Raw genomic sequence first — 19455 nt, 5'->3', positions numbered from 1 at the left:
CAAACCCCAGAAAGTAAAACAATTACCTATCCATTCCTGCTGCTGTTTAACAAGAAATTGAGCAAGTTGGTCACCTTAGTTTCAGCTACAGCTTAAAATTCCTTACTAGACTGTGTTGCTTCTGCAAAAGTCACAAAATCAGCATTCACTTAAGGGCAGGAAATTTCAGGGCTGCATAAAGATCATGTTATTAATCCTTTTTAGTTAAGTTCTACTTGTGCAATACATTGCCAATGATTATTTAGAGTAAGTGATGTAAGCTTATGTTGCAAAACACCTCTTGTAAGAGGTTGGAGAGATAATAGTATATCTAAACTAATTTTATCTTGAATTTTAATTAAGCTGGATTTCAAATGGAATTTCTAAGGTTTGTATGTACACCCTGAAGAATTAACTTGTAAGTGCATGGAGTGGCTCATTGTTGCAGAATATGTAGTCTCTTTGCTAAACAATTCCCCAAAAGAATTTATTTTGTAACAGTAAATGTTTGGAAGCTGGCTACTTAAAACAACAGCTCAGCTGTAGAATATACACTGTTGTAAAAAAGGCGATATCAAGTCTTAATCAAAAGAGTGTAATGCTTTGTGTTGAAAGATAAAGGCAGATTTATTTGATGTCTGTTCTTTTTGCTTTGGTAATATATATTTTTAAAGATCTAATAGGAAGCATATGTACCTAAGACTTTATACTTAATGAAGAAATTGCAGTGAACCCTCTAGATTTAGTTTTCTAGTGAAGTGGCTAGAGTAGCACACAAGGATACACTTCCGTGGAAGAGGAAAAACTGGAAAATACTGGCTTAGGGTATGTTCTGAAGAGACCTTTTTTCATATTGTAGAAAGTTGAAAATATTAGAGCAGGAAAAGTTAAGTATTCAAGTATTGTGAAATCAAACAATAAAAATTTCTTACTGTAAATGGGTGATTTCTTGAATCTTTGTCTTAAACTCTTAATATCTGTAGTTGTCATAATGACTGTAGCTGTCATAAAATAATCCTGACCTGAATGAAATTACAAAGATAGATGTGTTTTCAAAAGTGCACTTAAATAGAGGAATGAAAAATTAAATTTTCTCATTTAGAGGTGACACACATATGTATTTTTGGTCCGTTTGTAGGAAGATGGAATTATGTATGGCAGAACACTTACCATGGTAACGTAGATTATGATAGCTGAGCCATTGACTTTTTTATGCTTAAAATCCAGTGGAAGCCATGGAATAACTATGAAAGGTGATGTTTCTATTGCATTTTTAATTATCTTAATGACTATATATTTCACTCGAAGGTCTTTTCATGTAAAATTAAAGTAATTTTTATGCAATTTAACTATTAAATTTAGAAGAACATAAATATGCATATAGATATCAGTATGCATTTGGAGAAATTCTTCTCTTCTAATGTCTAAGTACTGAATAATGGTTTGCATTGGGCATTTTGAGTCAGTTTTATACACCCCCTGTAAATGGAAAACCTGTAGAAATCTAACTGGGGATATAATGTAGTCCTTGATGGTAACTAAATGTCTCTGTTGAGGATTACCTTCTGCCAAAAGTGAAAGCAGTCTTGCATCTAGATGTACATTACTTATATTAAACCAGTCATTAGACTGAAGACTTTCCCTTCCACTGTGAGGCTGTGAAACTGATGTGAAAATTTTACACTGCTGACCAGAACAGTTGGAAAGAAGGAACTAGGAAAGATGGCAATCTTCCCTCCCTTTTTTTGAAGCCTAAATGAAATGTTGCCGATTGCAGGTGAGGTTAATTTTTGTCTTGGTTTAGGCAGGTTGAATGTGTTGAGCTTTTTATCTGTCTGTATTGCCCACAACAGAGGATACAAAAAATGTAACTTTTTATAGGACAGATGGGCATCTATGTCAACTTAAAGGTATTTTAATAAGTCTGTTTCAATTTTTTGAGATGAGGTATCATCAGTCATGACTCCTTGCCTGATGAAAACTCATGTCTTGCCTCCTTGAAGAAGGAACGTTCCGTAATCGTGTCTTACCTAACAACTGATCTGTTCAGCTGGCATCAAGCTGCTGCTCCAAAGAGAACAGTGAGCTAGGTGTCAATGCCAGCTCTGAAATGTGGTGGAGAGCAGCAAGTGTGTCATCTGCTACCCCAAATGCAAGCTCCACAGAGTTGTGTTGTTTTGGTTCACTTCATTTTAAAACTGCACTAATGAAAGACCCATTAGTTTTACTTTGAACACGGGGGGTGAGAAAATGTTTAAAAAAAAAAAAACACCAACAAATGCTTGGTGTTGCTATGAGAACCCACTATTGGACTGTGTTGCCAGACAAAAATACTATTCAAAACTGGTTACTGGTGTACATGATTTGACAAGACAAATACTTCACTTCTGATTCCAAATTTATATTATGGGGGTAACTCATGAGGAATTTGGACACCAGTAGACATGGGAAATGGTTGTGTTTACCCAGATGCATGAACTTTAAAAGTTGTATAATTCAACTAGCCAAATATTTGAACAGTGTACATATTTCAGATGTCCTGTGTGTAAATGGATTTGTGTATCATAGACTGTCTTCTGTGCTTTCCACAGGTTTTTAACTGCCCTTGCAAAAGAAGGACTATAGTTAAAAAGCTGTGTTGCATGAAGAACCCTCTAGGCACGTGTGTAAGATGACCTTGTTCATGTGGTTGGATGGTGTCCTGAAGAGAACTCAGTAGTAAGAAACCCACTGCATTCAGCTACTGATCTGCAGAATTATTAATTTTGGCCCTAAGTGCTTTTCAGTTTGATTTGGTTTGTATTTCTGAAGCCTTTTCGTATATTTGGTATACCTATGGGAAGAGAAGTCTTCATTTACTGTAGCTTTGCCAGAGCCAGCAAAGGTTGAACCTATTAAACCTGTATGAGAAGACAGCTCAGATAATGAGATCTTGAAATTGGTGGCAGTTCTTCATTGTTGTTTCTTTTTTAACCTTATGAGAGGTTGAATTTACAGCTATCAGAGACCAGATCTTGATTTTGCATCTGTGCAAAAACTTGTCAGGTAGCCTGCTGTTTTCTCATGCTGAGAAAAATTGCTATAGCTGAGGTAAGAATGTAGCTTTTGCTTTCAAACATCTGCATCTTGGCTGTGCTGTTTCCCAAGCATGCCAGTTTGTATCTTTCTCGCCGCTGGAAGTTGCCGTGGTGTATTATAAGCTGTTTGCAAGCTCAGTTGTAGTGGAAGTGTGGTTAACTTCTATGTGTCACTTGTGAGATGGAAGTGTAAGATGAAAAAAATTCAGCTTTTTGTCCTGGTACTGTATGCATTAATGCCTAAATAACTGAGATACAGGAGTAGTTTTAAACTAGTAACTTATAGTTTTATAATAAATATAAGGGAAAACTAAATATGCAGCTTCCAAAAAGTATAGCACGGTTTTCATATCAGTCGCTCTGCTGGAGCATTGCTTATTCTACAGCTTTTTTGTATTTGCTAGACGTACTGTGCTATTTGCTGTATTGCTTGATGATTACAAAAATTGAATGTTCAACTACTCTTAAAAAAAATTCAAGAGTGATTGAGAATTGGGGTGGAAAGTCCCAAGCAATATTATTTTGAATGACTGATCTCCCCCCCCCAGAGGAAGAAACAAACAAATGTTTGGCTGAATGGGCCTTAAACCCAAACCTGATTGTGTCAGCTCTTCAGATTCATGTTTTGAGTGATTGTGGTTGTCTGTTCTATTTACCACATATGTTAGGACTGTGCTAGTGGTTGTTACGTAAATGTGTCCAGAGGATAAAGTTTATTTCACTGAAGATACTTCCAGTAATAATCTTGTTTTCTTGGAAGTGCCTGGCTGGCTGTTTTTTATAGGCTGGCTCTTAAATGGCTTATCAGATAAATCAAAACAGTTTTTGAAAAATGCACTTGAACCGTTGGCCATGCCTCCATACATGCTTCCCCTCTTTCAGTCAGAATATGAGCAAAGAATCTGATCAAAGCATATTAATCTTGAAATATTCAATATTGTGAAAGATTAAATATAAAATCTCTGAAAGGGAATTATTTATCAACTAGTAAGAATTGCGGAGAGAATGGAGCATATCTAACTCTTGACCTTAGTCTAATGGGAATCTATGGGAACAAGAGTCTCTAGACACACTTACTGTGGGAAACAGTTTACTTGGGAGTTTCCTCTGTTAGACAGACACCTAAGAAGTCATTTCAGACAGCATTTTTTTTTTTACAGATTCTCTTAAGACTTGAGAGATGAAGTCATGCAACTTGAATGTAATTCAAATAATTAGGCCAGCTCCTAAAGCAATTCTGGTGGCTGCAAAACTCTGTATTTCTTCCTCTCATTTCCTTTTAATGCTTTAGCAGTGTAGATTGAGGGGTGCTTTCTGTTGGGGCACAGCCTTATGAGTCATGCCAGGCCAAGATGCGATGTATTCAGACAGCCTGGTTTGTCAAAACGGTTGTTCTTTCCAACTGATGTTAAAACAAACCTGAATTTTGTGAGCATCAGCATAGGGAGCCCAGATTGAAAGATTAGGGATTTAGAAGATGTCAGCATGCTTACATTTTGCAGAAAGAATCTACTCCTATTGGGAAAGTAGCACCTCTTGCCATGCTCATGGTCAGGCAGGTGACTATTTTTGCTGTGCCCGGTAGAAGCATCCAAAGTCTCTCATGCTTATCTTTTCTCTTCCTGGCACTGCCATAAGGAGGATGGGGACTTTGCAATGTAGAAAGCATCTGAATATCATTGATGTCCAAAATGAGACCTCTGATGGGACAGCCTGTTAACTTGTTCACCAACTTAAGATGGAAATCTAGGAGTTGAAGTGCTTTGAGAACTGTTTTGGTGGTATTTGTCATGTATCTTTTACAAGTCCAAAACCTATGAAGTTCTTCTTTAAAATAAAAAGTAACTGGCAAACTTTCTTCTAAAATAAATGTTTTCTGTCGTCTTGCACATCCGTGTGTGTTAAGAGGTTACTTATAAGCACTGATGAAGGCTATACTTTTTAGAGGCAGCCATCTGTAAAAATTGCATTTAACTTAGGGCCGTAGCAAAAGCAAGAGAAGATAACTTTTGTACAGGAAAGTTGGGGAAGGCTTGTTTTTATGGGAATTGAAAGAAACACAGGGGAGAGGAAAAAAAAGAGGAAAACAAAACTGAGATAGTAGGAAAGAAGCAGAGGCAAGACAAAGGAAATCATCAAAGAAATTGGACATGAAAGCACAATGCTTTCAGCTTTGTCCAACAGTTTGACAAATTATAGCCCAAAGTATTTTTCTCGAATGTGGAAGCACACTTAAAATATGATTTTCTTTTATAAAATAATCATGTGGAAGTGATACTTCCTGAATGAACAAATATATGAGAATCAGAGTGGCTGATTTCATTCATAAAAGATTTCCTCAAATAGTTTTTCATGGGTGGAGAGCAAATGAAACTGTTTTTATGGGTGCTGCGAAGTTTGGGTGTTTTTGAGATCTCTGGATGAGTTGCAGAATGCAAATGTCAGAGAAAGGAATTGACTAATTTGCCTGCAGGTTGTTGTCTTACTGGTGGTAGTGGTAACTGAGAAGAAGCAGGGCATGGGCTGTTTTGGCCAAGGTTGCAAGGTGACCATCTCTGCAGCACATCTGATTGCCAGGGTGGTCTTTTGGTATCAAATGACACAGTAAATTAGAACTCCACAATGCTGTTTCTCCTCAAGTATTATTTCAGAGTAGAACTATTTAAGATTTGACTTTCTTGTTCAGTCTTTGAAATCTGTACTCTCAATACATACTAGAGCATGAACCTTGTAAATTTTGGAAAAAAAAAAAAGCATAGGTATTAGTTTTAGTGGGAAATCTTTATCTTAAGCCTGTCCTACTATACTTACAAATGACAAATAAAGATAGTTCAGGAGAAAGTCAGAATTGTGAGGAAGTCATGAATTGCTAGTCTTGTTTACTTCCCTAATGTAAATAGCATGTGTTTTCAATCTTTGCTGTTGCTTAATATAGATTTTTCTGGCTGGGAATACAAAAGTAAAATAAATCAGATGTGTAAAATGTTTGCTGATAAAGAAAGCATTTTCCCAGGGATATGCAAGGTTGGCTCTGTTTGACTACTTGCCCTTCCTGCCAGGCTCCTGCATTGATGAGCTTTGAACACATCCATGTCTTCAACCGCAGTGCTTTACCTTGGAGTTTGTGTAAGTCTTCACTCTTGGTTATGTACTTGGTGTGCCTCTAAGACACACTTGAGCAAGTTTGCTCCTACAGGGCACTGTGTGCATTCTCACTGCTTGAACAATTAAAGCCCAACAGTATGTGCAATGGAGAGGGAAAAATCAGAGATTTATTGTGGAGTCTGAGTTTCTGTTTTCCCAAAACAGGAGCTTTCTTTTAGTGGTATTCAGCAAGTTCTCTTTCTCACAGGAACTGTGCCAGAAGATGGCATTGCTGTACACAGAGCGCTCATCTCCATTGCAACAAGTCATTAAGAGGAGTGGAAAAACTGCGGCTTCAAAGTCCATTAGACTGAGTCAGGCTGACAGGAAACAAATTTGCCTTCATATCGCATGTCAAGGATGGTTCCATTAAAATATATAATGTGCTGAGGAGTATTTTTTTAATTGTTGCTGTTTAACAAGAAGCTTGTGTTTAAAAGTACAGATAAATTTGTAGGCTGATGGGGTGTATCTCAATACTGAGAACTCTTCTCCCACCCCCAAGTGGAAATAGAAGACACTATAAAATCTGTCCCCATGCTCACATGACCTCCTGTCACCATCTTACTCTGTGGCTTCAGGATCTGCTAATTTTCCTCAAAACACTTTCTCCCAACTATCCCTTAGGTGCAGTGGAAAAAGTATTCTCAATAAATTTTGACAGTTTGGTTTTGCTATGGTCTGTGTGCAAGGGCAAGTTGCACTTGGCACACTTCAAAGGCTTCTGTAGTGACTTTAATCCCAAAAGACAGCAAGCAGCCCTTTGGGGCAGGCAAAAGCCTTAAGCAAAGTTCTACTCAATAAGCAGAAATGTGTTGGTTTTTTTTTTCTTTGTACTCTATAGCAAATTCTGTTATCTTGGAGAGAGTGCTGTAGCTCTGATTTCCGCAGTCTGTAGGATGAATTGATATGATATCAGACTATAGCTTTTCTTGGAAAAATATCAGAATCTAAGTTTTGCTGGGTATCGTAGAGTAGATCCAGTCTGTGTGGATCTGTGTGTCTGTAAGGGTTACAGCGTAGTCATCTCTGGGTGTGTTGATGGAAGCTACCTGCTCTGGTTCTGGCTCCCCAGGGAATTGTTAGGTTTAAGCTGCTCATTCCTGTCATGAGCTTTGGAAATCTTTAGGTTGGCTCATGCTGGTGGCTGAACTGTAGGAACCACCTCTTTCAATTATGTCCCAAACACTAAACAGAGATGCAGAGAAATTCAATTAGCAAGACATAATGCTGGAAATTAAGAAGTACCAGAGAACTTCCTTTTGCCTACACTATAAATGAAGTTAGATTCCATTACCAGTAGGGCTTTGAGGGGGAGGAAAGGCAAGGCAAACAACAGTGAGGAAAAACAGAGTATAGAACAATTCTTTCAAGTTAACCTTTCAACCAAAAAGTGAGCATCCTTTGCTTGTTAATTTGGCCATATTATGTTTCCTGATTCTCTTCCTTTCAAAACCACCAGGTTTTGGAAGAGAAAGTCAAGGACATAAATGCCATAATTCCTCTTTGCTTTTCCCGTTACCTGATGAAAGTGACTCTGTGGGAGTCGGTTTGGGGTTAGTGATGGATAGGTAAGGTAGGGACAGAACTGGCAGAAGGAAAGAATTTTTTTTTAGAGTGGACCAGGACCTAAATGGGTGGGTAGATGTCATCTTGATCTTTCTACAGCTGGAGACTCCCCAGGGAAGAATACAGATCTGCTTTTTTATAAAACTTCTGATAAATCACTTCAGCAGCAGTTCCTTTTGAGAGGGATTTCTGAGCTGTTGCTGTTATATTAATGAAGTAACTGTTGTGAAGAATGAAGTTAAAACAAACAACCCCAAACTAACAAACTCACTTTTGAAATAGCCAAGGCTCTGATCTGCTGTACTTCAAAGCTGTTAGGTAGGCATGGGCTAATGTGTGTTTGGCAAGTGCTGCTCATGGTCTGTGGCTGGCTCTGCCAGGAAGGTGAAAATTGTTCTTTATTTAGTGGTTTATGAGATAGCACATGAAGGGCTTTTCTCAGAGTTGGCCTTTGTTACCTTATTTCTGAAGGGCTTAATGCTGGAAAGAAATATTTTGTTTTGCTTTAGTAGTCTGTTGCTATGCAAAAGAAAACTCCTTATTTTATGGTGAAACTCTCGAAGTATTCTTTAGCAGGAGAAAACGGCTCCTCGTTCTGCTGGCTGCTGACAGGTTGTTTTGGCCACTTCTTTTTCGAAGTTATGTTGTAATCTAGAAAGACTTTAACTCCATGGTGGAAAAGACTTTCTAAAGTTTGCTGGGTATGAGTGTCCTCCTTGAAATGCATCTCTGGATAGAAACCTGTTGGGTGGGTTGGTTGGTTTTCATTTGTTACTGAGCTGAGTCACAAATCATCATCCTCAAAAGCACGGCCTCTGGCTTGAGCCCAATGGCATGTTCTGTTCTGCCCATGGCAAGGCAACTGTGACTGAGGGAGACTGGACTGCTCAAGTGTCAGAAAATGAAGTGTGGAAGAACAGCTTTAATTAGTGAAATGGTTTGCTCCCCTGCCCAAGAGAGAGGACTCTCCTACTTTGGCTCTTTGACACCCAATGCAGTCCACTAAGAGGCACTGAAACATTGTTGATTTCCCTGTCCTTTTCAGAGCCCCTGTGTATGTGTATGTATTTACCTCTTAAAAGACAAAGAAAACAACCCCCACAAAAAACCCAAACCAAACCTATATGGCTATGCTGGGCCTGCTCCAGCATTTCTTTTATACTTGGGATTTGTTCCTGTTCAATTCCAGAACGGGTTAGATTTGAAAGGGGTGCAGCATTGTGCTGAGCTCTTTATGAGCTTGGAGATAAAAGCATTATTGATTTCATTTGCTATGAATGAACCAACTTAGATGTATCTGGAAAATGAGAGAAGGAGGAATAGGGAAAAACAAATGAATGTTTCATGCCACATATTTCAACGCAGCAATTTCCTAGCTTGCTTTATTCCTGGCTTCCTCCGTATTGTACTTGGTGCATGTTTTGTCCTGCAGGATTCAAAATACCCTGCCTCATCAGGCTGCACTGAGAATACTGCTGCTTCCTTTGGTCTCAGAATGAAGCTGTAGGTCACTATAGTAATTTTGTCAGAGGTGTGGAAGCATAACAATTAATTTAGAGGGGGGGAAAAGTACAGAAAGAGGTCTGTTAAATATTCTAGTATAACTATCTTAACCTCATTTACAGTTTTAATGGGAGGATCATTGAGAACTGTTAAAGCTTTCTCAGAATCAGTTCCAGATAGCACTGACCAGAGCTAATGTATGTAGCATCACAGAATAGTTTCTATTTTTGCATTTCTTCGTACTTCCTGTTCTCTTTAACCCTTGCTCCAATCTGGTGATTTTAATAGCACATCAAAGCCTGTCTTCTGTTACTTCTTGATGTGTGGGTTATTTTCTTAATAAAATTATCAAATCTTACGTGGCTGAAACAGTACATGGATCTTGAAGACTGAACTTACACTACAAGATTTTTGTACTCTTAATGTAGAATTTTTTTCTTAGAAAACTGCACAGCTAGGGAAAACACCTAGTACCCCTCACTGTTACATCTTATTATTGTACTGAGGAAGCCCTAAAAATTTAAGAGCAGCAAACTTTGTCCATTCTATGCTGATGTGATGATATATTAGAAGAAGAATGAGGTGTTGCCTGTCATCTTTGAACCACAATGTGAATGATGGTATTTTCTGAAACCCCTTTAGAAAATAAATCTTACTATTGCTGACCTAGAATATTTTCTTCTGTTTCACAGTGACCGTTACCTCAGTGACCTGCTCTGTTCTTGTCTGCAGCGCAATGTTCTGCCAGTTTATTTTGTGCTCAAAAAGGAGACTTGCATCTGTGCTTGTAATATGAAGGATCGGGTAGAGTAGCAAATTTACTTGAAAAATCCTCTTGGTTACTCTATGTGTGGTTATGAGAATGTGGCCCTCTGTTAAACTGGTAGGAAGACCAGCCATTTACTTAAATGAGACCTGGTTAGGTCTTGAACTGAAGTTGACCTAAATCTTTGTGATCAAATCAACTTCTGCTTTCCTGTATTAAACTAGGTCCTTAAAGCTCTTAAAGTTCACTGGGGGGAAAAACCCACAGTAATAGGCAACAAGGCATGGAGGGGAAAAAATAAAAATGCACTTTAAGGAGACATTTGGATTGAGTGACCTTTTTGATACTTTATAAGATTAAGCTCCCTTTTAATTTTGTGATCGTTACCTTTACAGAATCCAAATGAGCCCCCTGTATGGTCTTACCTGAGTACCACTCTGTTCTGTGCTTTTCACAGTCAGTGCAGCTGAAGACTGCTCTTCAGACCATTTGAATTATCATGGGCAGAAATGTGATGTGGAGCTGTTGAAGCAGGGTCTCTATTGTCTTGTGTTTCACTGCTGGTGGTGATATGCTGTTTGCTTTCTGCCAGCCCTATCCCATGATGTGCCTTTCCTTCTGTCCCTAGTTCTCCCAGCCTTCCCTTTCCTAGGGTTTTGCCTTTGGGTGCTACTTTTAAGTACTGGCTTAGACTTACTTTATTACTTTAGCTTTGCACCTTAAGCATCATTAGTTTAGCAGAGCTGTAGTCATGGAGGTGTATTATAATGCAGCAGTGAGGCAAATTGAGATGTCTTTTTAAACAGAACTACCACTGTTTGTCAGCTGGCCTCCTAGCTAGCTCAGCAAAACTTTGGAAGCAGCTGTTTTCCTCAGTTTCCCTCTTCTTCCTGCCCTCCCCCAGGTCTGCCACTGCTATGGTTGCTAGCATTTTCATAACTTGCCAGCCCCTCTCTCAACTTATGTTTTCTGAAGCCCAGGTCGTACCCCCTACCCAGTTGAGGGAGGGGGAAGACGGGAGTGGGGGGAATAAAAAGCAGCTGTATCTGTCTGTGGTGTTTACAGTCTGTTGGATGCTGTTTTTTCCGCATCGGTATGGTTTCCCTCTCCTCCCCCAGTAAGAGCTAGCAGTCCAACATCCGCACTCGGCAAAGGGGGACAGGGGCCCGGTGCCCCTGCCAGCCGGGACCGGGGGCCGCACCGGCCCGTCGAGAAGCCCCCGAGCCCCACGCGTGTTCGCTTCGCCCCGGGGCAGCAGCTCTGCCCCAGCGCCCCGCTGAGGGCACGGTTTAAAGCGGGGGCCGGGGGGAGCGGCGCGGGGCCGGGGCCGCCTCCGCTGGTGTCAGAGCGCGGGTGGGGAGCGGTCACGGCGGGACGGGAGGGACGGGAGCGGGGCCTCTGCCCCGCAGGAGCCCGGTTGTGTCCGGCCGCCGCCGGGTCGCAGCGAGTGGCCGCGTCGCGGGGCCGGGGCTGGCGGGGCCCGGCTGTCCCCACCGGCCGGGGGCAGGAGCGGGCTCCGCGCCGTCCGACGTGCTGGCGTTTCAGATTTGGCGTGAGGTGGCTTTGACATACCCGGCGCGGGTGGGAGGGAAGGGGAGGGAAAGAGGGGAAGAGGGAGGGCTTCCCTGCTCGGCGCTGTCACTTGCGAGGAGCAGCGGGAGGAGGGCTGCCTGCGCCCGCGGCTTGCGGCAGCCAGCCTGGGATCACCGGTTTTGGGAAGGGAGGCTTTCCAGAATGCGGCGCTGAGAAAGGAAATACACCAGCGCGTAAGTTAGCCGGGGTCCCTTTCCGTCTAGAGCAGTTGTAAGGGTATTGTGTTTTTTGGCAGCGGCTTGGGTGGTGTGGGGTTTTCAGGTTGGTTTTTTATGGTTGGTGGTTTGTTGTTTGGTTTTTTTTTTTTTTTTCCTCCTATTGGTAGTTGTTGATGGCAACCCCAGAACTTGTACTGTGTAAGAAACCATTAAAATAAATAGCAGGGAGTGATAATCGGAACTCTTTTTCTTTCAGCAGAAACAGGAAGTCTGCCTTCTGGCAAAGTAATACGTCAGGCAGACGGGGGCATCGGATAGTAAGCCCCCGTTTGAACTGCTAGATGCAGAGAGGTTTTTCTGTGACATCCCGGAGCAGTCTAAGGATGGTAGATGCAGGTGCTCTTGCAGCATCTCTGGAAGAACTGCATGGAAGGGGGGCTTGCTTCAGCTGTGCCAAACTCTGCATTTCTGCAGTCCTTGGGTGGGAATGATCATTGTGCCGATTGGGAAGACGCAGAGTGAGATTTGTCAATAATTCCTGTATCCACTGTAAAGAGTTGTCCAAAAGAATTTTACCCTTAGTGTGGTGGGAGGCGGTTGCTAGAGGAGATTGTCAGGATTCCTGATTCTTCCTTTTTAAATGAACAAGGGCTCAGGGGAAGCAAAATGTCCTCAGTTCCTGAGGTTTTCTTCCTTTCCTTTCTTTCTCCTCGAGGAGCCTGAATAGTAGACAAGCATGTTAAGTCCCTTGCTTCGTATTTAATTTCCCTCATAATATGATCAAGCAACACTAGTTAGCATTTCTGATATTAAACGACTGAACGTAGAGGCTGTTCATGTGAGGTGCTTAACTGAACGATTTACAGGCTTAGGGCTTCATTGGCAGCAGTGTACAGATTCTGACTGTGCAGAAGCTCAGGATGGAGCATTGAATAAGGCCCTTGGGTGTGTCAGCTGTTCCCAATACAGATTGTTTTAACCTTTGCTTTTGCTTCTAGTTTCCTATCTTTTTGTAGGGGGCGGGGAAGAAAGGAATTACCAGTGATGTAAATTAATCTTTCTTAATTTCGTCTCAGTTATTTTACTCTTGTTTTTCTGTCGTAGAGTGATGAAGAGGGAAAACACATTCTAAGAACATACATAAACTGCCATGAGTGACTTTATATGGGGTCGTGTCTGTGAAATACTCCTGCTGCTGTTTGCTTGTCTCATTCTTCTGCAAAATGGGCTTGATCTTTGTGGAGGTGTTACTGGAAGCAAAGTAGCATGTCGTAGCTGCTGGAAAATGCGTTCTCAAGTCTATGTTGCACTTCTTGCTCAGAAACCTCCACATTTTTTGGTAGCACAAGGCTGAAGAGTTGGTTAAGTATAGAAAAGCAAGAAAACACATTTTAATAAGCTCTTTTGCCATTTTATGTTCTATGCTACTTCATTTTTGCATTGTATATTGTTCTTATTTCCACATCTATGTGCTTTCAAAAGGGCGGAGCCATGCAAGGGTTGGCACTTGATGGTAATTATCACTTTAAAGAATAAACCAGTACTAGTCAGGTCAGCACTGGTATTCTAGGGCTTGATCTGAGGACCGCTATGGTTGATAAAAAGCATTCCACTGACCTGGATAGATTTTTGGATCGGGTCCCTAGCTGCCCATCTGGGTAATTAGGGATTCTGGATTCCAGCAGGGTGTCTTGGTAATGATTCTTGAACTTGTTTCTAAGCATTTAAAAATAAAAAGATAAATAAATCTTACCTTTCTCTTATTTCACTAAAAACCAGTACAAGCAAAGTATGGTTTTATCATAAATCTTGCTTATGGTTTTGTCAGATTACTTCACTGGCTTGCAGCTATCTGCTTACCCTAGCAAGCTGTGGGTAATTCAGGGGTCTGAATGCCATCCTTGAATTGTCTTTTCAGTCTGTGCATTAAGCTACACTGATATGGTCAATAAATTATCACTTCCAATGTTGCTTGGGTATTTGGAGTATAATTAGACCCCTCCTAGGCCTGCTACATTTGTAACTCTCAAGAAATAAGAAAAGCTTCTTGTTACTGAATGATGTCCTCCCACAGAGTGATTTACTCTGGTACCTCTATGATCATGTGGACTCTGTAATGGGTTTAAACAGCTGAAAGAGCAGAATTTTTGGTGTTTTTCCTGTCTTGCTCTCCAGTAGCTTAAATCAAGGGTGGCTTCGCTGTAATCTGTAGTTACATGGATGCAAGACTGGAGTCACATTAATCCATTTCAGAAGCAGCAGGAGTGCACCCAGTTTCTAATGCTTTTGGAACCACTTTTCTGTGAAGGTTTGGAATGTAAATCATGACAAGTCCGTGACTGTCAAACCATTATGCGTTGGAGGAATAAATACCAGCTAAAGTTTACTAAATTTTGTATTAGTGGGTAGCTTTAGTCTCGTGTCGTAAACTGTTCTGTAAGCTCTGTATTTGGGTCTCTTTAATTGGTATCACTTAGGCATAGAGCAGAAGCAGATATCTTGTATCGTAAACAAAGCAGCAGATTTAAGTTAATGCTAATGTGTTTGCAGCCTGAGCCAGAAGCTTTTCAGGGTTATTATAACATGCTGGGCATACAGCCCGTCTATCTAAGTGTCTGAAGGAGACAAAAGTTATGGATTGACTCATTGTACAAATCAGCTCATCTGAAAGTCAGATTCTGCTATTTGTTGCCATCAGTAATTTAGTCATATTAAGTACGACTGAGGATGGATGGCAGTGTTGTCAGAATATTGAGATGGGATTTCTGAGATCCCAGGAGCCATTCCCTGCATCACCGCAGATTTCCTATGTGACCTCGGGCAAGTCATTAAATGTTTCAGTAAAATAGCGTTGATGATTCTTCTTTCTTTTTTACAGGGCGCTGTGAAGGTTAATGTGTTACAACCATTTATGAGGGGACCACATAAATACAATATCAAACAAAACATTTGAAGAGCGTGTGCCCCATACATAACTAGCTAATATGTGCTTTGTAAACCTATCCTACAAATGTGGTTTATACTATAATATACTTACATGTAAGGATGCACAGCTAAGGGGGCTAAGTCTTAATTTTGGCAGTAGATCCTGAATATTGATTTGGGGCCACTATGAGAAGAGCCTTTGTTCACTGTCAATTATGAACTAGTATTCAGAGACCATTGCAGTTGTTAAATGTGACATTGCGTTTTGTTGTGTCTGAACTATGACAAGATAATGCAGACTCTGACAAGGACTTAAATATGTAATTCCTATGCATCAGGGATAAATTGCATGCAAACTTTTCTTTATGTGACTGCTGCTATTATAAACTGAAATTCTTTAGGCATTTAGGTTTTGGAAGATTTAACTCCTGAAAGTAGTTCGGTTGCATTCATTGAGGGTGCTCAACCAAGTGGAAAGAGTTTGGTTATCTTGAACAACAGAAACTCTGATATTCAAATTAAAATGTAACTTTGTATATCTTCATAACCTCAGCCCTTCCTTGGGAGAATAAACTGACAAGATAGTGTAGATCTGTGGGACATGTGCCTGCTTGGGAGTAAAATAATTGTTTCCACAGAACAACTTTATCAAGGCTGGTTAATTACACAGAACAGAAAGTTCTTAAAATCTGTGCAGAAACTTTAATTAAAAGTTAGGCCTTCTAAATGGGTCATGATGCACAGCAATTAGTCATAGACTGTTTAAGATAATAATGGAAAAAAATATCTTATATCTAACAACTTATTATATAAATGGTGCTAAGAGTTTTATGATCATGCAAAATATATACCAGCCATGCAAATGTGATTCTGTTGCCTTTTTAATCCATTGCCTTTCAGCATGTATTCCCACTTTTGTCACAAAGCTCAGCAATGTCGGCTGTGTGGCTGCTGCAGAGGGAAACCTCACACTTGAGTGTTAACATGTGCTGGGCATTTTGAGCAGGAGGTGGGATGGACATGGTACTGTCTGTCTGCCGGATTCTCATGCTCTTGAAGTACAGTTGTAGCCCAGGGAGCGCAGCAGTGTGCAGAGCACTGAGCCTTCCCAGCCTCCCTCGGCGGTGCTGGCTCTTTGGTGTTTTCCCCTCCTGACAGGTGTAAACTGTGTCTCCTTTCAGCCAAGTCAGCTAACATTGTCATCTGGAATGAGTTTATTTTTTGATAGGTTCTATTTGAAAGAATGTCAGTAATTGGTATATTTGGAGCTCAATGTTTTTACTTGGCTAGCTATGCCATTTTAGCTTTTCAGCCGAACACCTGTTCCTCTTCCAGAGACAACCTTTTGCCTCCCCCCCCCCCCCCCCCCCCCCGCAAGATCTCTTCTCCATCCCATCTTCAACCTTTGCAGTGAAACCAGAAACTGAGACTTGTCACTTGACTGCTTTCCTGTGCTATTTCATTGACCTTTTTCTGGGCCCATAGGTTAAATTTCAGAGACGTTTATATCATTTGTTTTGGTTTAGGTTGCAAAAGTCTTTTCTTATTAAACTAGTGGCCTGAAAATGCTTTTCATGTTGTTTCTGAAACTTCATTTCAACTTTATTTTGGAATGTCTTCATCTTCTCCCATTCCCTTTTTTTCCTGACAAAAGCTTTCATTTTATACCTTTTCCCAACTTTGCAGTGTGGCTTGGAGAGAAGAAGAAAATTATTTTAAAAAATATGTTTTTATATATATATTTAAAATATGTACACCTACATGTACATATATGTAAAATAGAAAATTTGACTCACCATCTCTTAGCTCACTTTGAAAATTCCTTTTTGAAGGTAGGGGAGAGAGAACTTTTTAAAACAAGCAATGTATCTCATTAAAAACAAGGCAGTTAATTTTGAACGTTTTCTACAAACTTCAGAAATCTTTAAATCCTTGGTTATCAAGATGACTATTTTGAATCTAAAGCCATTTCTCATGTGTTAGGAAAAGCATAAGATGATGATCCCTTAGTTTTAATTTGACCTATGGTACGCTGGTTCCACACATGCTGTTAAAAATAGTTGAGCTCTGTTGTGATTTTTGTTTTGTGGCTCAGCACAGTTTTGAGGTTGTAGTAGTCCTATAGTCCTATTCAAGTTCTTGAGCTTCATTGATGACACTATATTTTTTTTTTTTACTTGCATAAGAAACATCTCCACTAGGCATTTTCCCTTCTGCTATTTGAAGTTCTGGAGAAAGAGCCTAATGCTGTTTCTTCTTTTTTTTTCTGGGAAAAGGTGTATGGCAGTGGTGAGGTTTTAACATGTGCAGATTACTTAAAATGTTATGGCTTACAATTATAATCTACCTAGAGGGAAACTACAAAATTAGCTGCAAAGGAATTTTGCATATTGTGCCTTACACAGAAAGCGTAGTTTTCAGGATGGTTTTGATAGTAAACAGGAAGCGCCTATTTATAAGAGCTCCTATTTTCTATTTATTTCTTGAACAGAAAGTTGATGGCTACTAGAAATAAATATTTATCAATTTTTAAAAGGGTGAACCAATTCAAGAGCTGGTTTGTAAGTACAGAAATCAATGTTAAGATCTGAGCTGACATAAACATGGGATTATGGGCTCTTTTCATTTCTCGGTCTTTTTAAATAGTGACAGTGAATTAAAATCTTCATTGCTTGCAGTTAGAGCTCTTATTTATATGTCTGTGCTCTGACTTGCAGAACAGTTGGGCTGATTTCATACCACATTTGCTTTGTGGTTCTGATCTGATAATCATAAAGACGAAAAGGTACAACCAGTCCTACAGTGCGGAGCTCAGTGCTCTGCAGCCAGCTGCTGTTACCTGTGTTGAAATTCTCCTTGCTGTGTGAAGCACAGCTGCTGCTGGCTGTTCTGCACGTTTCCTTGCTGTCGCCTGTGGGAGTGAAGTGTGCTGAATGAAACAGCTGAAGACTGTGCTGCGGGGACGGGTGTAGGTTGCATGCCTGGAAAGGAAGATGTCAGTTAGGATGCCTTCCAGGATACTCCTCAGCTTTTATAGACATGCTGCTTTGATTCAGAGAGGCAGCAGACACCTTTATAAATACAATTAAATCCATTAATCAAAGTGCTTCTTGCACTGGTGAGTTCTGTTTCGGTAAGCCATCTTCCCTGGCTTGCCTCTTGCTCTTTTGTTGGCCTGAGTGCTCACCGCTCCCAGGCATTCACACGCTTGTCAGCTTCCTACAGTGGACACATTAGGTTCTTTGCTATATGTGGTTTAGGAAGATAAAGTGTTTCAGCTCTGTCTTTTTTTTTTTTTCTGTAAAATGGATTTTGAATGATTGATTGAAAGGCAATAGGTGGAGTGCATACACTGATTAAACAAAATTATCATGTACTATGGAACAAATTATTGGTTTAATTTTTAAGTGTGTTGTTTGTTTTTTTTTCTGGGAGGTGAAGCAGTGTTCAGCTGTTAGTGTTCCATAATAATATCGGGTAGTGGTGTACAAGCACTTAAAAGAAAAAGGTTTCTATTTCTAGTCTTTGAAATGACTTGCTAATAATGTAGAGCTGGAGCTACAGGAATTCCTATGGCATAGCATATGCCACTGCAGGAGATGTCTCTGTTTGTCCTAAGGGATAGAAAATATCCTGTGTTTCTACTCTGATTTCTATACAGCTCTGTACCTTGAGGGAGTATAATGAGTGATCCTCTCAAATTACCCCCAAGCCTCTCTGCTTGCAGTCCAGCACAAGGTGCTAAGTATGCTTTGGGTACTGGGGGCTGAGGGGTGTGCAGCAGTGAAGCGTGTGCAGTGCAGGAATGACTTTCAAGATCTTCCTCCTGTCCCTTGCCTCATTTTGCGATTCCGAGAGAATGGTCATTGAGTAGCAAATAAAAAAGTTTTTGTATATATTTAACTTCACAAACTTAATCTACTGTTTGTGGGGTGGGTTTTTTTCTGGTTCTTAGTGCCTGAAGTGTGTGACCTTTACTGGGGCCCAGATAAAGTGCTATATTCATTTAGACCTGATGCAGGGAAGTGCACACAGGCTCACTTATTTGAGCTGGATTTTAGCTTTTAAGGATCTGATTCTTAAGTACTTCCATGTCTGATTCTTTACCACCTCTGGCTTGTTTTGCTGCTTTTTAGACAATTGTTCTGCTATGCGCTCTTGTTAATTGCCAATTTTTATGAGTTGTGTATAATCTTTGGTGGTGGTTCTCTGAAAAGATCTTGGTGTTGTCCAAGGGTTTTATCTTCTGATTCCTTTTGGGTTTTTCCCGTAATCAAAGGGGTAAAGAACATCAAAACATTTGATATGTTGGCTCTTTTCGCCGCTTCATCTGTATGAATTTACAGAGTGGTAGGTGCATCTTATACTTGCTTAATTTCTACAAATTTTTAACCTGTATCTGAGTGGTGCTTGAATGACTATAGATCTAATGACTGTGGTCATGTTACTGAAACCACTTCTCGGCAATCTTGAGTAAAACGTGTTGCATTGCCAACTAACACAAGCTATTATATTAGCTATAAAAAAGAGGATAAAACAGTGAAGAGATGATGTATGCTTGAGGCCTTTCTGTCTGAAGGAAGAAGAAGGAGTATGAAATGGGCGCAAAGCTTCCAGCGCATTAGATTAGTGACTGCAGCAACTGTCTGCTCTAATGGTGGTCAGAATGCTTTAGACTAAATGTGTTTTCTTGAAAATCTGCTATTTTTACTAGCTGTCTGGACTCAAAAGGAAGTTTTTG

General features: G+C 40.2%; 1 protein-coding gene across 2 annotated transcripts in view; it reads left to right on the top strand.

Moving 5' to 3' along the window:
* Positions 1 to 19455, top strand: part of ANK2 (ankyrin 2) — a 381284-nt gene that overhangs the window by 15912 nt on the left and 345917 nt on the right. Inside the window, exon 1 of one of the 2 annotated variants that reach the window (XM_069806911.1) lies at positions 11669 to 11804. The exons of the other annotated variant lie outside the window; for it this stretch is intronic. The gene's annotated coding sequence lies outside the window, so the exon portion shown is untranslated. Of the gene's footprint in view, positions 1 to 11668; positions 11805 to 19455 lie in introns of those variants that run through there. 2 annotated transcript variants of the gene reach the window in all.

This window comes from Haliaeetus albicilla, chromosome 1, assembly GCF_947461875.1.
Source record: "Haliaeetus albicilla chromosome 1, bHalAlb1.1, whole genome shotgun sequence".
In the NCBI taxonomy this organism is placed as follows: domain Eukaryota; kingdom Metazoa; phylum Chordata; class Aves; order Accipitriformes; family Accipitridae; genus Haliaeetus; species Haliaeetus albicilla.
Note: the sequence above shows the minus strand (reverse complement) of the source record. Positions and strands in the feature narration are given on the sequence as shown.